Below are 18,311 nucleotides of genomic sequence, written 5' to 3'. Positions count from 1 at the left end.
AACACTTTGTTAGAAAGAACTACTCATGAAACATTAGTGAGGTTTTGAAAGTTTCTATTTGCTTATCCTGTAAGATGGACTTAATCTGGTGACTGAAGCATGCAGGGTAAAACAACAGGTTTCATTTACTAATGGCTTGTGGGCCAAATCTGGCTTGCTGCTTGTTTTTGTATGACCCAAGGGCTAAGAATGGCTTTTACATTTTTATACGGTTGAGAAAAAAATCAGAAGAATATTTTGTGACATCTGAAAATTATATGATATGCAAGTTTCAGTGTCCATAAAGTTGTATTGCAACACAGTCACATTAATTAATTTTCACCTCATCTATGGCTATGTTTGTGCCACGATGGCAGAGCTGAGCAGTTGCAGCAGAGACCTTACAGCCTGTAAAACCTAAAATACTTGCTTTCTGGCCCTCTACAGAACAGGTTTGCTGATCCCTGATATAGATTTCAGTATAGCTAAAATAGCATAACAAATCATAACTATTTTACTGTCTCCCAGGTATAAAAAATATAGATCCCTAGAGTTTGAAGTACATTGGATGACAACGATTGACAAGTATCTGCACTTATCGGTTGAAAATGTGAAATGACAGTATGTGACACATAGTGGGTCTTTTAACTGTTATTATTGAATGAATGAAATGACCATGACTTTTGAGGCAGATAACATGCTTATGCTAAATACTGAAGTATGGTTTTGGTAATAGGAACGGGAATGGAACCTGGATCATGATATATATATTCTTATGCTGTTTATCTGGGGAGATGATATTATGCTAATATTTCTTCCTTGGAATAGTGATGGAAACCAAGACAATGTGTAATAGCCCTGTTAAAAAATGGTGGTGTTCTTAATATTAAGAAATGACCTGGGACTTCCCTGGTGGTCCAGTGGTAAGACTCCGTGCTCACAGTGCAGAGGGCCCGGGTTTGATCCCTGGTCAGGGAACTGGATCTCACATGCATGCCGCAACTAAGAAGTCCATATGCTGCAGCTAAAAAGATCCTACGTGCCTCAACTAAGACTCAGCACAGCCAAAATAAATAAATTAATTAAAAAAATATTTAAAAAAAGAAACAATTAAGAATTACTTCCAGGGACTTCCCTGGTGGTGCAGTGGTTAAGAATCCACCTGCCAATACAGGGGATACGGGTTCGAGCCCTGGTCCGGGAAGATCCCACATGCCGCGGAGCAACTAAGCCTGTGCGCCGCAACTACTGAGCCTGCGCTCTAGAGCCCACAAGCCACACTACTGAAGCCTGTGCCTCACAAATACTGAAGTCTGTGCGCCACAACTACCGAAGCCCACACGTGTCTAGAGCCTGTGCTCCGCAACAAGAGAAGCCCCAGCCATGAGAAGCCCGCGCACAGCAGCGAAGACCCAATACAACCAAAAGTAAATAAATAAATTTATAAAAAAAAGAATTAATTTCATTTGTTTTGCAAGTGATACATACACTTGAAAACCAAAAGGCAGCTAATCCTTTCCCCCAGACCTACTGTATCAATAAGGAATATGTTCTGCTGCAACTACTGACAGCCTGGGTAACAGAGGCTTAAACAATAGGTGTTTATTAGTTTGTTTATTTATCTTTTTTGACTCAACTATGTTATTAGGGACCTCAGTCTTTTCTATCTTTTCCCCCTTTGTTCTTGGTATGTTGACTGGTAATTTCATGGTTGCACTATAGCTATCGAAGGTTCAGACATAATATGTGTGTTCAGGGATGGAAGAAAGTGCTATGGGGTGGGTTGGGATGGGTTTGGGATAAGTCCTGGGGAATGTATAAATCTCATCAGAATAAGCAAAAGTTCCCAGAAGCCACTGTCTGACTTCTTTTTATGTCCCAGTGGCTAGAACTGTGTCATGTGGCCACTCCTATCTTCAAGAATAAGCTGGGAATGTACTGAAACTTAAATGAAGGCAGGCAGGTGGAAGAGGAATGGCAGGTAGGAATGGCTGTTGGGCTTATCTGCTACACCCACCCATAAATGTAAGAAACATTTTTTTGAGAAAAATTGCTCCATTTTTTGTTTTGTATAAATACACTTGAAAAAGATACAAATATTCTTAAAGGCCAAAGCCAAAAGGGGAAATAGGCACAGCAAGATTCCACAAGCATCTGCTGACTTAGATACCAGTGGTAGCTATTTCAGAGAATATTGTCCATGTTCGTTTCCAGATTATCCAAAAACACCATGTTTTCTATATTGTACAAGCATAGTTAATAGTTGTATACATTTGGAGAGGAAAGAGCCATTGAATCATCTTCATGACTTCTGCAAGGCAATTAAACATTTTTGTGCAGAAACATTTCACAGGAAACTGGGACTGGGTGTGAAAAATGTTCATCTGTTTCCATTTTAATTCTCATTCTACAATAAAAATGTAAATCATAGAACGTTGGAGCAAGTGGGTGGGCCTTCACTGATGGTGAAAGCCCTCATTTGTGATTCAAAATGGGGCCCCTTGTGCCAGCCCTATGGGAAGATGTCTGTATCTTACCCAGGACAACAGGACAGAGATGCCTGCTCTTTTACTGTTGCCTTAATGACTTCCCTGAGTTGATACACAATATACAGATCAGTACTTTTCCTTTCCTGGGAACCTTCCAATGTACAGCAGCTGGAAACCTATGGAATACCAAATATTTCTTTCTTCTGTTTTTGCTTCTCTGTATCCGTTTGAATTGTGCCCAGGTGCAAGCCCTGCTGCTGCTCTGGAATCACTTTTGAGGTGAGGAAACTTTTTGTGTTACCTCTAATCTGATTCACAGGAAATCATAGATGCTAAAGAAATTTAAGAGATTATCCAGTAAACCTCCTTATTTTTGGGGATGAAAAAAGAGAGTCCAAGGTTCGAGTAACAGATATTTTAGTACCAAATATCTAAGGGTGACACAGATATTTAGTACCAGAATACAAATTTCTGGTTTCTAACCCAGTGCTCTTCTCATTGTACCATGTTAGAGCAAAGACTGTATTATTTGAGGATGTACATAGAAGCAAAGGCAAAACCAAACAAAATGAAAAGGGATCTTGAGATATAGGACCAAGATGAAAATCTATGCTTTTGTCTCAGCCGCCCTTTTAGAAACAGCTTTACTGAGGTATCACTCACGTACAATAAACAGCACATATTTCAGGTATACAGTTTGATAAGCTTTGAGTTGCATGCCCAACCACACCACCACACCTAGCCGTGTATATATAATACCGTGTGAGGTGATAGCTTGAAGCAAGACAGTGAACATATCTATAGCCCTCAAGAGTTGCCTAGTGCACCTTTGTAAATCTCTCTCTTTTAAATATAATATGTCTTTTTTTTACTGACTACTCTTAAACTTTGTCTTTTTCACTTGTTTTGCAATTTGATTCTGATGTACTTTGGTATAATTTTGTTCTCATTTCTTTTATCTGGAGTTCATTGAGTTTCTTGGATGTTTGAGTTGATAGTTGTTTTTTTAAAATCAAACTTGGAAAAATTTCAGCTACAAGTTTTTCAAACATTTTTTTATCCTCTTTTTATTCTCCCTCTTTTTCAGGGCCCCTAGAAACACATATATTAAGGACACTCAAATTCATCCTTCAGTTCACTGATGCTATGTTATTTAAAAAATTCTTCTTTTCTCTTTGTTTTTCTTTTTGGATATTGGTATGTCTTCAAGTTCACTAATCTTTTATTCTGTAATTTCTTTTCTTCCATTAATCCCATCAGTGTATTTTCATTTTATGCATTGTAGTTATAATCTTTAGAAATTCAGTTTGGGTTTTAAAAAATATCTTCTATGTTTCTACTTAACTTTTTAAATTTATGGATTACAGTTGTAACTCTTTTAATGTCCTTGTCTACTAATGCTAACATTTGTGTCAACTCTGATAGATTTTTCTCCTCAGTTTAGATCATAGTTTCCTGTTTTTTGTAGGCTTGGTAAACTTTGATTGGATTCTAGAACTTTTGAATTTTATTTCGTGGGTTCTGGGTATGCAGTATGTAATTTGTGGAGGTATACTGGCTAAAGAATCAGTGAAACCCTCAAAACTTAAATATCATTTACATGCAGGATTTAATAACATTTGCATTCATCAAGAATATGTGTAATTTGCACATGATGGTGATAAGAAGGAAAAATTAGCATATTTTTCAGCTTAGTTGCCATCAAACATAGTGAACTCTAAAAGGTACAAAACTGTGGATCATTACACTGTCAAAAATATGGTTTGGAGTTAAAGTTTTTCATAGGACTATCTTCTGATGGTTCAACTACAATGACAAAAATATTCTGCAGTTGTTACTCAGATTGTATGAATTTATATATTATATGTATATTTATTTATTTTTCAGATAAACATGTTGATATCACACTGTACCTATAGCTTTTTAGTCCTTTTTTCCCACTACCAAGATAGTGGTAATTTACCAGTATTATATTGGCATCTTTCTTTGTCATCAGAATTTATTGTTGGAGGAGGTTATTGAGAGGATGTGACCACTAATTGACCCTCGAGCTAAATCTGGGCAATTGGAGGCTCCTTACCTCTTTCCTTGTCCTTGGAATGTACATCCCATCCACCATTCCCATAGCCAGAGCTGTTTCAAGGAGGTAACCTTGAGAGAATAAGGTGTCTTTGAGACCATCCACTGAACCCAGTTAAGGACTCTGTATAGACTTTTAAGATTCTGGTGGGCAGGTATGGAGATTACTGTCTTGCAGCTGCTCAAGGTAAGCCTCATAAGTTCCCTTGCTTATTAAAACTAACACCAGCCAATCTGGAATGGTCTGCCTCTTTCTTCAGTCTCTCCTTGCCCTTCATGTATGGAGGCCAGTTTATGAATCAGCATTTATAAAGGTTGTGTAGTAGTCCTCTGTAGGTTTTCTCTTATTTATTTAAGCAGTCTTGCATTCCCAAACAAGTTTTGCCCTTTAAATTGTTTTTACTCTTTTAAACAGCCCTATAATGAACATCCTTATACATATGTCGTTATATTCTTATCCAATTTATTAGGCTAAATTCCCATAAGTTGGGGAATGAAGCCAAACGATAGGATATATATTGCCAAGTGTGCCTGAACACCCTCTTAGACAATGGGAATTATTTAGTTTAAACTTAACCCACATCACAAGAAAAATCGATAGCTCATAATTGTTGTAATATTGGTGGCCTTCATTAATTAGGATGTTGCTTGCTTTGCATGGTTATTAAGCATTTGTTTTCACTCTTTTGTGAGATGTCAGATCTTATGCTTTGCTCATTTAAAGAATGGAGTCATTGTCCTTTTAATTTTGATTTGTGTGAGTTCTTAAATTATCTCCTGATCATTTATATTGCAAATATGTTTTACGTGTGTTATTTTACACTACGTTTCTTACATCTTTGCCAGTTTTTGATTAGCACTAAACCAGTATTTTCCTTTGTGATTTCTGACTTTGCCATCATGCTAGAAATATCTTTGCTATCAAAAATTGTCAAAATTTTGCATACATTTAGACAATTTTGTCAGTTTAGTTTTATATTTAAGTTTTAATAAATCTGGAATTCAAAAAATGTAAAATGTAAGATCTGCTTATTTATTTTTAATTAGTGTCTGGCCAGTTTTCCTGATGTCATTTATTGAATAATACATCATTTCTCCTCATAATTTGAAATGACATTTAATATATTCTCAACTAGGTTTTACAGTAAATGTGTGTTTAAGTATAACCATATACTTCCTAATATATTTTCTCAACATTTCTTCTCAGACTTTCTACCTGGGATTGTCTTCTTTATGACGAAGTACATCTTTTAGAGTTTTAAAAAACTTTCAGTCTTTGAAGGTAGTCTACTTATTTTGTTATATGTAGAACTTTGTTTTAGAAAGATAGTTCCACTGGTTTTATATTACTTGAATTTGGCAGTTGTTTTCTCTTAGCATGTTGTAATTATGTTCCATAACCCATTGTTGTTATTGAAAAGTCAGTTGTCAATCTGATTATCGTTCCTTTGTTGGTGCATTGTCCTTTCTTTCTGGCTGTATTTAATTTATTTTCCCTCTTCATGCTCTGTAGTTTCACTGTGATGTATCTGGGAGTGTATTATTCTGGGAGTGTATGTGAACATGGAGTACACTAAGCTTTTTGGATCTAAGAAGTGGAGTCTTATTTGGAAAAATATTAGCCATTTCCAGTCCAAAATGGAACTTGCTTGGACATGTATTAGACCCTCCCACTGTATACTCCATGACTCAAGCTTTTAAAATTTTTATTTTCTTGGAAAAATTCCTTTGTTATATTTTTCCTAACTTTATGAGATATTATATAATTGACATATAACATTGGGTATGTTTAAGATGTACAATGTGATGATTTCACATACATATATATTGCAAAATGATTACCACAATAAAGTTAGTTAACACATCTATCACCTCACATAGTTACCTTCTTTTTATTTTTTTGTGGAAAGAACTTTGAAGATTTACTCTCTTAGTAATTTCAAGTATACAATACAGTATTGTTAAGTATAGTCATCATGTTGTACATTAGCTCTCCTAAACTTATTCATCTTATAACTGGAAGTTTGTATTCTCTGACTACCTTCACCCATTTCACCAACCCCCTTGTCACTGGCAACTACCAATCTACTCTCTGTTTCTGTGAATTCAGATTTTTGGACTCCACATATTCAGTATTTCTTTCTCTGGTTTATTTCACTCTGCATAATGCCCTCAGGGTTCATCTATGTTGTCCCAAATGGCAGGATTTCCTTCTTTTTAATGGCTGAATAATATTCCATTGTATACGTGTTCATTTTCTTAATCCATTATCAATTGACAGATGCTTAGTTTATTTCCATGTCTTGGTTATTGTAATAATGGTGCAATAAACATGGGCGTGAAGATAATCTCTTAGAGATAGTGATTTCATTCCTTTGGATATATACCCAGAAGTGGAATTGCTGGATCAAATGGTAATTCTGTTTTTAATTTTTTGAGGGACTTCCATACTGTTTTCCATAGCAGCTGTACTGGTTTACATTCCCACCAACAGTGAACTAGGGTTCCCTTTTCTTCACATACTTGCCAATACTTATCTCTTATCTTTTTGATAATGTGATAGTTATTCTAAGAGGTGTGAGGTGATATCTCATTGTGGTTTTGATTTTCATTCCCTGATGATTAGTGATGTTGAGCACCTTTTTATGTACCTGTTGGCCATTTGTGTATCTTCTTTGGAAGAATATCTATGCAGGTCCTTTGCCCATTTTTAATTAGATTATTATTATTTTTAAATTTTTTTGCTATTGAGTTCTATGAGTTCCTTATATATTTTGGATAATAACCCCATTTCAGATATATGGTTTGCTAATATTTTCTCCCATTCCATAGGTTGTCTTTTCATTTTGTTGATGATTTCCTTTGCTGTGTAGAAGCTTTTTAGTTAGATGCAGTCTCACTTGTTTATTTTTGCTTTTGTCGCATGAGCATTTGGGTTAATTTCCAAAAAAAATCATTGCTAAGACTGACTTCAAGGAGCTTTTTCTGTATGTTTTCTCTAGGAACTCTATGGTTTCAAGTCTTGCATTTAAGTCTTTAATCCATTTTGAGTAAGTTATTTTGAGTGTTATAAGATAGGGACCCAGTTTCATTCTTTTGCATATGGCTATCCAGTTTTCCCAACACCATTTATTGAAAATATCTTTTTTCCATTGAGTATTCTTGGCTCTCTTGTCAAATATCAATATTAGTTGACTGTATATGCAGTGGTTTATTTCTGGGTTCCCAATTCTGTTCCACTGATCTGTGTGTGTGTTTTCATTCCATTGCCACATTGTTTTGGCTACTATAACTTTATAATATAGTTTAAAATCAGGAATTGTGGTGCCTACAGATTTGTTCTTCTTTCTCAAGTTTTCTTTAGACATTTTGAGGCTTTTCAACTTCCATAAGAATTTTAGGATTGTTTTTCTATTTCTGTGAAAAATGCCATTGGAATTTTGATAGGGGTTGCATTGAATCTATAGATGGCTTTAGATAGTATGGACACTTAAGCAATATGAATTCTTCCAATTCATGAGCATGGGATATCTTTCCATTTTTCTGGTGCTTTCTTCAGTTTCTTCCATTCATGTCTTAAGTTTTCAGTACAGTTTCCATCTCCTTGGTTAAATTTATTCCTAAGTAATTTATCGTTTTGATGCTATTGTAAATTGGATTGTTTTCTTTACTTTTTTTCAGGTAATTCATTGCTAGTGTACAAAACAGCTGATTTTTGTATGTTGATATTGATTCCTGCAACTCTACCAAATTCATTTATTAGTTCTAATAGTTTTTTGGTGGAGTCTTTAGGGTTTTCTATATGTAAGATCATATTATCTGAGGACAGAGATAATTTTACATCTTTCTTTGTGATTTGGTTGCCTTTTATTTATTTTTCTCTCCTGGTTACTCTGGCTAGAACTTTGAGTATTATGTTGAATAGGAGTGGTGAGAGTGGGCACCCTTGTCTTGTTCCTGACCTTAGAGGAAAAGCTTTCAGCTTTTCACCATTTAGTATGATATTAGCTGTGGGTTTGTCATATATCTCCTTTATTATGTTGAGGTACATCCTTCTGTACCCAATTTGTTGAGAGTTTTATCGTGAAAGGATGTTGAATTGCATTAAATGCTCTTTCTGCATCTATTGAAATAATCATTTGATTTTTATCTTTCATTCTGTTAATGTGATGTAACACGTTTATTGATTTGTGTGTATTGAATCCTTGTGTCCCAAGGGTGAGTCCCACTTGATCATATTGTATGATCTTTTTAATGCGCTGTTGAATTCAGTTTGCTAGTATTTTCATGGGAATTTTTGTATTTGTATTCATCAGGGGTATTGGCCTGTAGTTTTCTTTTCTTGTAGTGTCCTTATCTGGCTTTGCGTTCAGGGTAATGCTGGCCTCGTAAAATGAATTTGGTTGTATTCCCCACTTTATAGTTTTGAAAGAGTTTGAGAAGAATATTCGTATCTACTCTTCTTCAAATGTTTGGTGGAATTCATTAATGAAACGTCCTAGTCCGAGGCTTGTTGTTGTTGGGAGGTTTTTGATTACTGATTCAGCTCCTTACTCATTATTGGTCTGTTCAGATTTCCTGTTTCTTCATGATTGAGTCTTTGTATGATTGAGTAGGTTGTATGTTTCTAGGAAGTTTTCCGTTTCTTCTACATTGTCCAGTTTATTGGCATATAATTGTTCATAGTAGTGTCTTTGATTTTTTGTATTTTTGTAGTGTCAGATCTGAGCACTGGTTGCTATAAACCCTGTCTTCTTCCATGTCTCTATCTGATCCCCAGTGCTTGGGTCCAGCAGGTTTCCCCTGCTTTGTGAGACCTGAGTGGGCCTCCTGGAAAGTGTCCTGCAAAGCTGGGGAAGTCACATATCCACTTTGGGATCTCTTTTAACAACTGAAGAAAATGTAGGCCCTCTTAGTGTGATGCTGTGCCAGCCTGAGGGAGGGGCAATGTGTTCAAAGTGAAACCTCTCCTCTTACCCTTCTAAGGTGGTCTTTCTTGGTCTCTGTGATCCAGAGGTGTGTTTCAGCCTTACCCTCAGGGTTCTGGGTTTTTCACAATGGCAAGCTATCTATGGATAGATGCTAGATGGTCTTCTTGCGTCAGGGACTGAGGTTAAGAACAACCTATGTCACCATCTTGATGATGTCATTAACCTGGTTTTCATTATTTTCATCTCTTATCTCTCTAGATTTCATTTTAGGTCATTTTAAGTATCTATTTTGTTGTCCACTAATTCTCTTTTTAGCTGTGTTTTATTTTATCCCTTCATTGAAGTTTTAATTTCATTTATTTTAATGTTTATTTCTAGAATTCTACTTGGTTCCAATTCTGTGTGCCTAATTACTCTTTCTGGGCTCTTGTTTCTCATAGTTTCAAGCCTCTCTTTTATTTATTTAAATTATATTCAATATGGTTATTTTATTTTTGGTACTTGAGAATACCATTTGCAGATCTTTTTTGGGTCTGTTACATGTTTCTCACTCATAATGCGTTATTTTCCTTGTGTGTTTAGTAACTTTTCTTTCTACTGTGGTCTCTTCGTTTTCTTTGGAATTTTATCTCTGGGAAGTAGATGAGCTCTGGATTGACACTGGGTTCCTCTAGGAAGGATTAGCATTGGTTTCTGCCAGTTGCTTAGTGGAACTACCAAATTGGGGCCACCTTGAGTTAAATTCTCTGCTTGAGGATTTTTGTTCTCAAAGGTGGTGTGAATTCGGACTGTATACAAACTCATGTGCAAACTAGCTTGTTATTATCAGGGGATTTTTTTTACCCCCTCTATCTAGTAATAAAGCAAAAACAGGCAAGATTTGGCCATCCCTTTTTGTGCGGTGGGGCTCATTTTGCTGAGACCGAGGTGTTCCAGCTTTATGTGTCGTTTTATTTGTTTACTCATTTTTAATAAGTTATAATTTATTTACAACGGAATGGGCATTGATTGCAGATCAATTGGGAAAACACGGTGTTTTCAATAAATGGTTGCTGCAACAATAGGTTTTCCATACGTTACGTTCCATAATGTAATGAGATCTTATATCACAGCATAAACAGTAGACCCTAGGAATGAGCTTCTTTCCATTGAGATCTATGTGGTCATCAAAGCAGATGCTTAAGGTCCTTACGGTTCAGCAGAAACCTCAAGATAAAAGCCAGTTTTTTTTTTAACATCTTTATTGGAGTATAATTGCTTTACAATGGTGTGTTAGTTTCAAGTGAATCAGCTATACATATACATATAGCCCCCATATCTCCTCTCTCTTGCCAATCAAAATCCCAATAGAGAGTCTCATGAAATACCACAAGCTGATCTTAAAATTCTCACAGAAGAGCCAAAGATTAAGAAGAGTTATGGGGGTGAAATATACAGCATAAGAGATATGGTCAACGACATTGTAATAACTGTATGGGAACAGATTGTTACTATACTTATAGTGGTGATCATTTTGTAATGTATTTAAATGTTGAATCACTATGTTGTACACCTGAAACTAACATAATATTGTTTGTCAACTATTATTTCAATAAAAGAAAAAGAAGAGCTAAGATAAGTTTGAAATACAAAAAAAAAAGCCAGTTTTGGTGTCTGCTTATCTGCCTAAGCCTCTTTTCACTGCATTTTTGGGCTTTGTATCTTACTTTCTTACCTTCTCAGTTTTACATTGAATTGCATTTAAAAAATATTTCATAATTTTATCCAACACGTTACTGTTTCAACCCTGAGAGGGCTGTTCATCCACTCTCATCCACCATAGTGCCATAAATGGAAATTCTAGTTATCTTTATTTACTCTTTAATCTTTTCCCTGTATTTTTGACATTCACTTTGATAATAAGAAACTTCAATGCAACTATAAAGTGAGACTTTCTGGTGTTTAAATGCTAAATGGGAATATTTGAAACTTATGGAAATAACTTTATTTTTGAACCATAATAATATTTTAAAAATAGATGAGTTTCCAGCCCTAGCTCTCTTGGTAAACTTAACATTGACTTCTAAATATTCATTTATTTCCATGTTGACTTTCCATTTCTTTCTTTTTTAGTATTAACAAATGATTTTTTTAAGTTTATCTATTTTATTTATTTATTTTTGGCTGCATTGGGTCTTCGTTGCTGCGTGTGGGCTTTCTCTAGTTGCAGTGAGCAGGGGCTACTCTTCGTTGTGGTGCGTGGGCTTCTCATTGCGGTGCGTGGGCTTCTCACTGCGGTGGCTTCTCTTGTTGTGGAGCAGGGGCTCTAGGCGTGCGGGCTTCAGTAGTTGTGGCATGTGGGCTCTAGAGCACAGGCTCAGTAGTTGTGGCGCACGGGATTAGTTGGTCCGCAGCATGTGGGATCTTCCTGGACCAGGGCTTGAACCCATGTTCCCTGCATTGGGAGGTGGATTCTTAACCACTGTGCCACCAGGGAAGTCCCAACAAATGATTTTTAATTAAAGATAGAGAGCATCCATCTTCCACTAGCTCAATCCTTGATGAACTTTTGTTTTCCCTGCCACACAGTCATACTTTAATGCTAACGATTTTTATTATTTAGGCAGGAGCGTTAAAATCATCAGTTCCCTTCAAAAGACCTCATTTAATCAACTGCATTAGTAACCTACTTAATGCAATCATAGGCTAATTGAGTGAAAAAAAGAAAACCAATACATTATGCTGGTTAAGCTATTAAAATCTGTAGGGTTTGATGGGAAAACAGAATTAAATTATAAATTCTTTGTTATATACTCCAGTTCTTTCTTCCTCAGTGGGAGAGAATCTGTATTATAGCATTATTAGTATGTAAAATACTTAATGGTGCCTGTAAGTGTGCACACCTACATTTACAGTATTTTTATTCATGCTATACTTTGGCGTAAAGAACTATCTACATTTAAAAACATATTAAAGATAGTTTAAGACAGGAGATTAGAAAGACAGTAAGCTGATGAGATTCTTTTCCTCAAGAATTGTTTTTCAGGTCACACTGGGAGAAGGTATATTTGATCTTTTCCTCCAAACTATCAGGTTATTTTAAGATTAGGTTAGCTAATTTTTCATAGGAGTACATCTTTCTTAGGTGGTCAAAAGCATTGTTATATCACTAAGCACATTACTATAAAGTGAAGAGCATATTAAAGTTTGGGTATCTTACTGTTCTGATATATTGAGCTAGTTTAGCACAAACTTCCAGATAGATATGAAAGGCCAGAGGAGGGTTTTCTCTACCTGCCTATGGTTTTCACCCAAAGGTCTTCAACATTGGCTTTGGTATTGCTTGAGAAGGTATTTCAAATGCTACCCTTGCCTTGGAGAGCCATCTGAAATATTTGCAGAGTGGTCCTTTTGTTCTACATGTAATCTAGTCCGGACGTGGTGCCCCAGCTGGGTTACGTGATCTTTTGTGCTCTGTAGCTTCCTATAGGAAGCACGGGTCATGTAGTCCTGATTTCTAAGTGTCTCTCCCACTAGATTACAAGGTCCTTTGCTCTGGAAGGTTTCATGCACATAATAGGCATGCAGTAAATGCCTATTAAGTAACTGAATATATGAATGCTTAGACTTTTTTGGGGAATGGGTTTCCTGTAGTCTTTCTTTTGTCTCTCTCTTGTCCTTATCTCAGAATGACCCCTAAAGAAAACTAAATCTAGAGAAATGCTTTATCATTTTCAGTATGGATTTGCTGGCCAAAAGAGGGTTTCAAACTCAGATTTGTGCCTATTTCTTGGAAACTGGCGTTTGACTCTGCATTAATACTCAGTTTTGGCTTTTGCAACATGTAAAACTAAAACCACATGCCAATTCTTCACTTACTTGGTGAAACAGGAGCTGTGCTGTCGTATTATTAAGGCCCTTTACAGTTAGGTTTTATAAGTTTGTTTTATGTGATGAATCTTGACTCTTGCTTTAACTTTAACTCGCACTTCGATTCTACACATATTTTGTCATGCATGGAACACTGAATATTCCATGTGAGACATGAAGAGGTAAGAATTAGAGTCTCCTTATTCATATTTTAGAACTAATGGACGAGGAGGTGGTTGAAGTTTGAGCCAAGGTAGAGATGCTCTCTGGAAATGAAGGCATGTGTTTGTCGTTAACCTGTTATAATTAAAGCACTAGGGAGGAGCCGGTACTCTTCCTCCACCTGTGAACACCTTTATCCCAGAAGGCAGGGCTAGGAATTTCCTAGGTTGTTTAGGTTTCTTTGTTCCCCTATTCAACAAATATTAATTGAACGTCTGGCACATGCTAGGACTGTGCTTGGGGCTTGGAATCGGTACTTCTGCAGTTGTTTTCTCACTGCTGGGCAAGGGCAGACATTGTTACCACAGTCTGGCATATGGTAGAAACTCCATACATATTAGTTTTTGTGATTGTTGTTATTCAAGTAGTCCCACATTGTGCGCAGCCCAACAGTGTCAGTTATACTGTGATTCCATCTCAGGGGCCTGGACAGAGGGTAACCAGATTTCAAGAAGAAAATGTGGGAACTCCCCTGTATTTATTTATTTCAAATTATTTATCTCAAAGAGAACCCCTGCCCCAGGAAGAACAACCCACATTTGCTGAGTCATTGCAGCAACTTCAGGGGAAGTCCAGTAAAATTGGGGGCCCCTTGGGGGCCAGTCCACAGCAGGAAGTGTAGTAAGGATCTTTGTAGACAGTATCATCCAGCCCTCCTCACTGCTGCTCAGCTGTGCAGGGCCCCTCATCCATTCATTGCAGGCAATAGCAGTAGGTGCCCTGGCTCTCTGTCCATTTCCCTGCTCCATGCTGCCTACGTCTCATAGTAGCCCACACTTCATCCAGGTGGTCTAATATGCTTTAGTATATTTTAGTATCTTTGTTTTGTTATTACTCATTTCTCTTTCAGGAGGTGCTCTTACTTACTTCTTTTGGGAGATCTTTTCTTTTCTTTTATACCTTGATGGCAAATTGGAATTCCAAGACCTAATTCAAATTGTGATACTGGTGCCTTAATTTATGAGCCTCCCACTTTAATAGGAGCATTTGGATTCTGTATGGGGCTACCGTCTTAATATGAATATTTTGGTTCTGAGATTCTGCCCTGAAAATCATCCCAGTGTGCTAAACTGTTAGTGATGTTTTAGGCATGCTAATCTTGGTTTATGAATTGATGTCACAGGAAAGGAGTGAGACAGATTCCAGTCACCACTTTTTCATGTCTATAGTACCTCCTATGTAGTGTTCCCCCACACATGACTTTTCATTGTGAACTTTCAGAATAAAGTCGTGTTCTGCTTTTTTTTTCTATTTGAAATAAACAACCAATTTAGCAGTAGGGAAAAAACTTTATTAATGAAATGACAACATATTTTTTAGAAGGCTCAAATTAAGGAAAACTGTTGGATACACACCAACCATAGTGATGTTCTATCAGAAAACAGAGTGAATTAAAATTATGATCATATTTTTAGCGCATTATCAGATATGTCACCTGTAGGGATTCCCATGTGCAGTGGTGATATTGGCCAATAAAATATGTCACTTTAATATGTTTTATATTGTTTTAAGTAAAAACTTGTTTAAAAGAAAACATGCATGTAATCTCAGCATTTCCCTGCACATTTTTAAGATTATCAAATTTTCAAGTCACTCCACCTGTCTTTATTTTCAGTATTAAATGCCCTTGTTCAATTTAATTCAATCAAACATTGATTACACATTTACTATGTGTCAGTTATATCTTTCTCCCTTTTCTAAGCTCCAATACAACGTGCTGTCTGAACCACTTATATGGCACTGATTGATGTATTTTGGTTTTTTGAGTGTAAGTCTTATCTGCTCGACTACATTTCAAGATCTTGAAGGTTAGGGAATTATATATTTTTTATTCCCTTTATAGTGTCTAATACTTATGTACACAGTAGGCAGTCAGTAAATATTAGGTGATTGGATTAAATGAGTTAATCTATGTAACAGCACTTAGAACAATTCCTGGGACATGATAAACAATGTTTGTGACTGGTTAGTAAAATATGAAATTATTAACTAAATAAAAAATACTTCTAAGGTTGGTATATTTTGGGAAGTGTAGTTAGGGTCTGACATGATGTTGGGCACACAGAATGGACAATAAATTTTTGCTAAATTATTCAATTGAAGATTCATATAAATCTATATAGTAGTAAGTTCACTGAGAAATTAGATCTGTTAGGAGATCTGTTTGGAGTCAACCAGATAGGACTTCAGTCACTTGGTAGAAACATTTGGGCCAAGGAAAAAGTATAGTGGGGATTAATCAGAAGGTGATAGGAAAAAGGATAATTTATCCTTGGCTTTGATAAGAGTGAGGGATGTTGGAATGAACTAGAGAGGAGGACTGGGTTTCCTTCCTGGTTAGGACAGGTGGGTGGGTGGGTGGAGAATCAAGTGCTGGGAGGTAGTCAGTTCTACCTACCAATGTTCAATCTTAGATTCTATCCAGTAATGACTCTCAGCTGGCATTGTGGAGGAGGGGGTAAGGAATCTAATGCAGAGCAGAGCAGGACCAGGTGCCCGACGGTACCCCAAAATATAGTCTCAGTTGCAAGGGTAGAGTCAGATCTGGATGGGGTCATTGTAGTTGGCATCTGCTGGGGAAGTTGGTCCCTGTGCTCACACCATCATCTTTTTCGGAAGAGCTCAGTTCTTATTATTTATCATAAGTTAACGTGTCCTGAGGCCTGAAGGCATCAATTGATGGACACCACAAACTGAATCAGACTTTCATATTCAGAGTAGTTGGTTACCAGCAAAAACAGAATCTGATACAAATTTTAACGTCTAACAAAATTCTTTTCCATTTCCTTGGTGTTAATAGATGTGGATATATTGAAGGCTAATATGATTCTCTCTCTCTTTCTCTCTCTCTCTCTCTCTCTCTCACACACACACACACGTGTATGTGTGTACATGCACATCCAACAAATCTAATTTTTTTTGGTATGCGGGCCTCTCACTGTTGTGGCCCCTCCCGTTGCGTAGCACAGGCTCCGGACGCGCAGGCTCAGCGGCCACGGCTCACGGGCCTAGCCGCTCCGCGGCATGTGGGGTCCTCCCGGGCTGGGGCACGAACCCGTGTCCCCTGCATCGGCAGGCGGACTCTCAACCACTGCGCCACCAGGGAAGCCCCAACAAATTTAATTTTTGTTGAGCTTTTTTGTTAGAGCTTCAGCTGCAGCACGTTTGTCTTTGAAATTGAATGCACTGCTTTTTGGTTTTTTTTAATCCAAACTAAAATTAAAATTTCCTTTTATACTTTTAACTGGTTATGTGCCTCATCTGTTTGTGAGAACACATTTGCATGAATATCCTATATCCTATATTCAAAGTCTTTATTACTTCTACTCTGGCTTCCAGCAATAAATACAGTCTTCACCAGGTTCTTTGGAAACCCAGATGCTAAATCCCGTACTAAAAAATCTGTCCTCTTGTCAAGCCATCTGGCTTTGGAGTTTTGGCCTCTCTGTTGCTCTGTACATAAGCCTTTGCTCACTCTGCTTTAGGTCACCGTAAGATTCCTGACTGGCAGCTTTTGTTTTACTTCTTTGCATGAGTATGGGCACAAGCCTTTCCTGGAGTATGTCGCTGTGAGACGGCTGAGGCCAGACCACAACACTGACAAAACTAATGATGTTTCAAAAACAGTGGAAGGGAAGTTTTCAACATGAAGTGTAACCTAAACAACTTCTAGATGAGGATTCTCTTATCTCCTGTAGGCCTGGCAGAGTGGTGGGTCCCTGATGGTGTCCTCAAGGCTGGTGACACTTTGAAGGCCAGATCTAATTTCCAGATAGATAAAGGATTTTATCTTTGCCTCACTTCTCAACCCTCATTTTCTGCCCCAGGATCTGCTCTTTCTGTGAACAATTGCCAGCTAAAATATTTACTCCTTTAAAGGAAATCCCAAAGGCAAGTGATCTTGACCAGTGGCTCTCACCAGGATAATTATACCAAATTACAATAGTCCAGCATCACCACACATAGGGGTTTTCAGGTTTAAGTAACATGGCATATCAGAGGAAGGTGTCCAGATTGAGCCGTGCTGAGTTCAGTTTAATTTGCTTTTAAAGCAGTTGAATATCATGCCTGCTGCCTTTCTGCTGTTGTGGGAGTCTCATATCCTTATCTACATAAGCAATTCTCAGTACACCTGCCTTTTCCTATCCCTGAACCCAGCCATTTCCCTGGGAAAAACAATGATATTATTTAAATCCATGTATAGGAAAGAAATAATACTCTAAAAATAAATAGTAAAGCCTTAGACACATAATCCTGGCAAAGCCATTTTTACAATAATCCATATCACCAATAGAAATTGTATCTTCTCAAACTAAATATCTACATTTGTGTTATTTCACCATTTCCCCCAAGCATTATGCGTGAGAGCATTTATTTAACCAAAGAGCTCATCTGAGATAATTTTTCCTTAAAAAAGATAGAATCAATCACAAAGGTGAATTCAAGTCATCTTTAGAGAGACCAAGATGACCTGCAGCTACTTGACCAGCCCTTCTGTTTTCCTTCCTCCTTTTCGCTTCTTTCTGCGTTCGCTTTGTCCACTTTCCCCCTGTGAACTTCCTGTCCATCCATGGATTATGTTAATGGGGACTAAACTAAGGGACCAACTTGCCACAGCAATTCTCTCTCTCTTTTGGATCTTTTTATTATGGAATATTTCAGACATCCATCATCGAATAGTAAAATGCACCTTCATGTACTCATTAACCTTTGCTCATCTTATTTTATCTGTTCTCCCCACATCTTTATTTTTTGGTAGCAT

The sequence above is a fragment of the Leucopleurus acutus genome (genome assembly GCF_964270905.1).
Source record: "Leucopleurus acutus genome assembly, chromosome: 7".
NCBI classification, from domain to species: domain Eukaryota; kingdom Metazoa; phylum Chordata; class Mammalia; order Artiodactyla; family Delphinidae; genus Leucopleurus; species Leucopleurus acutus.
The sequence above is the reverse complement of the archived record's forward strand: the minus strand, read 5'-3'. Positions refer to the sequence as shown.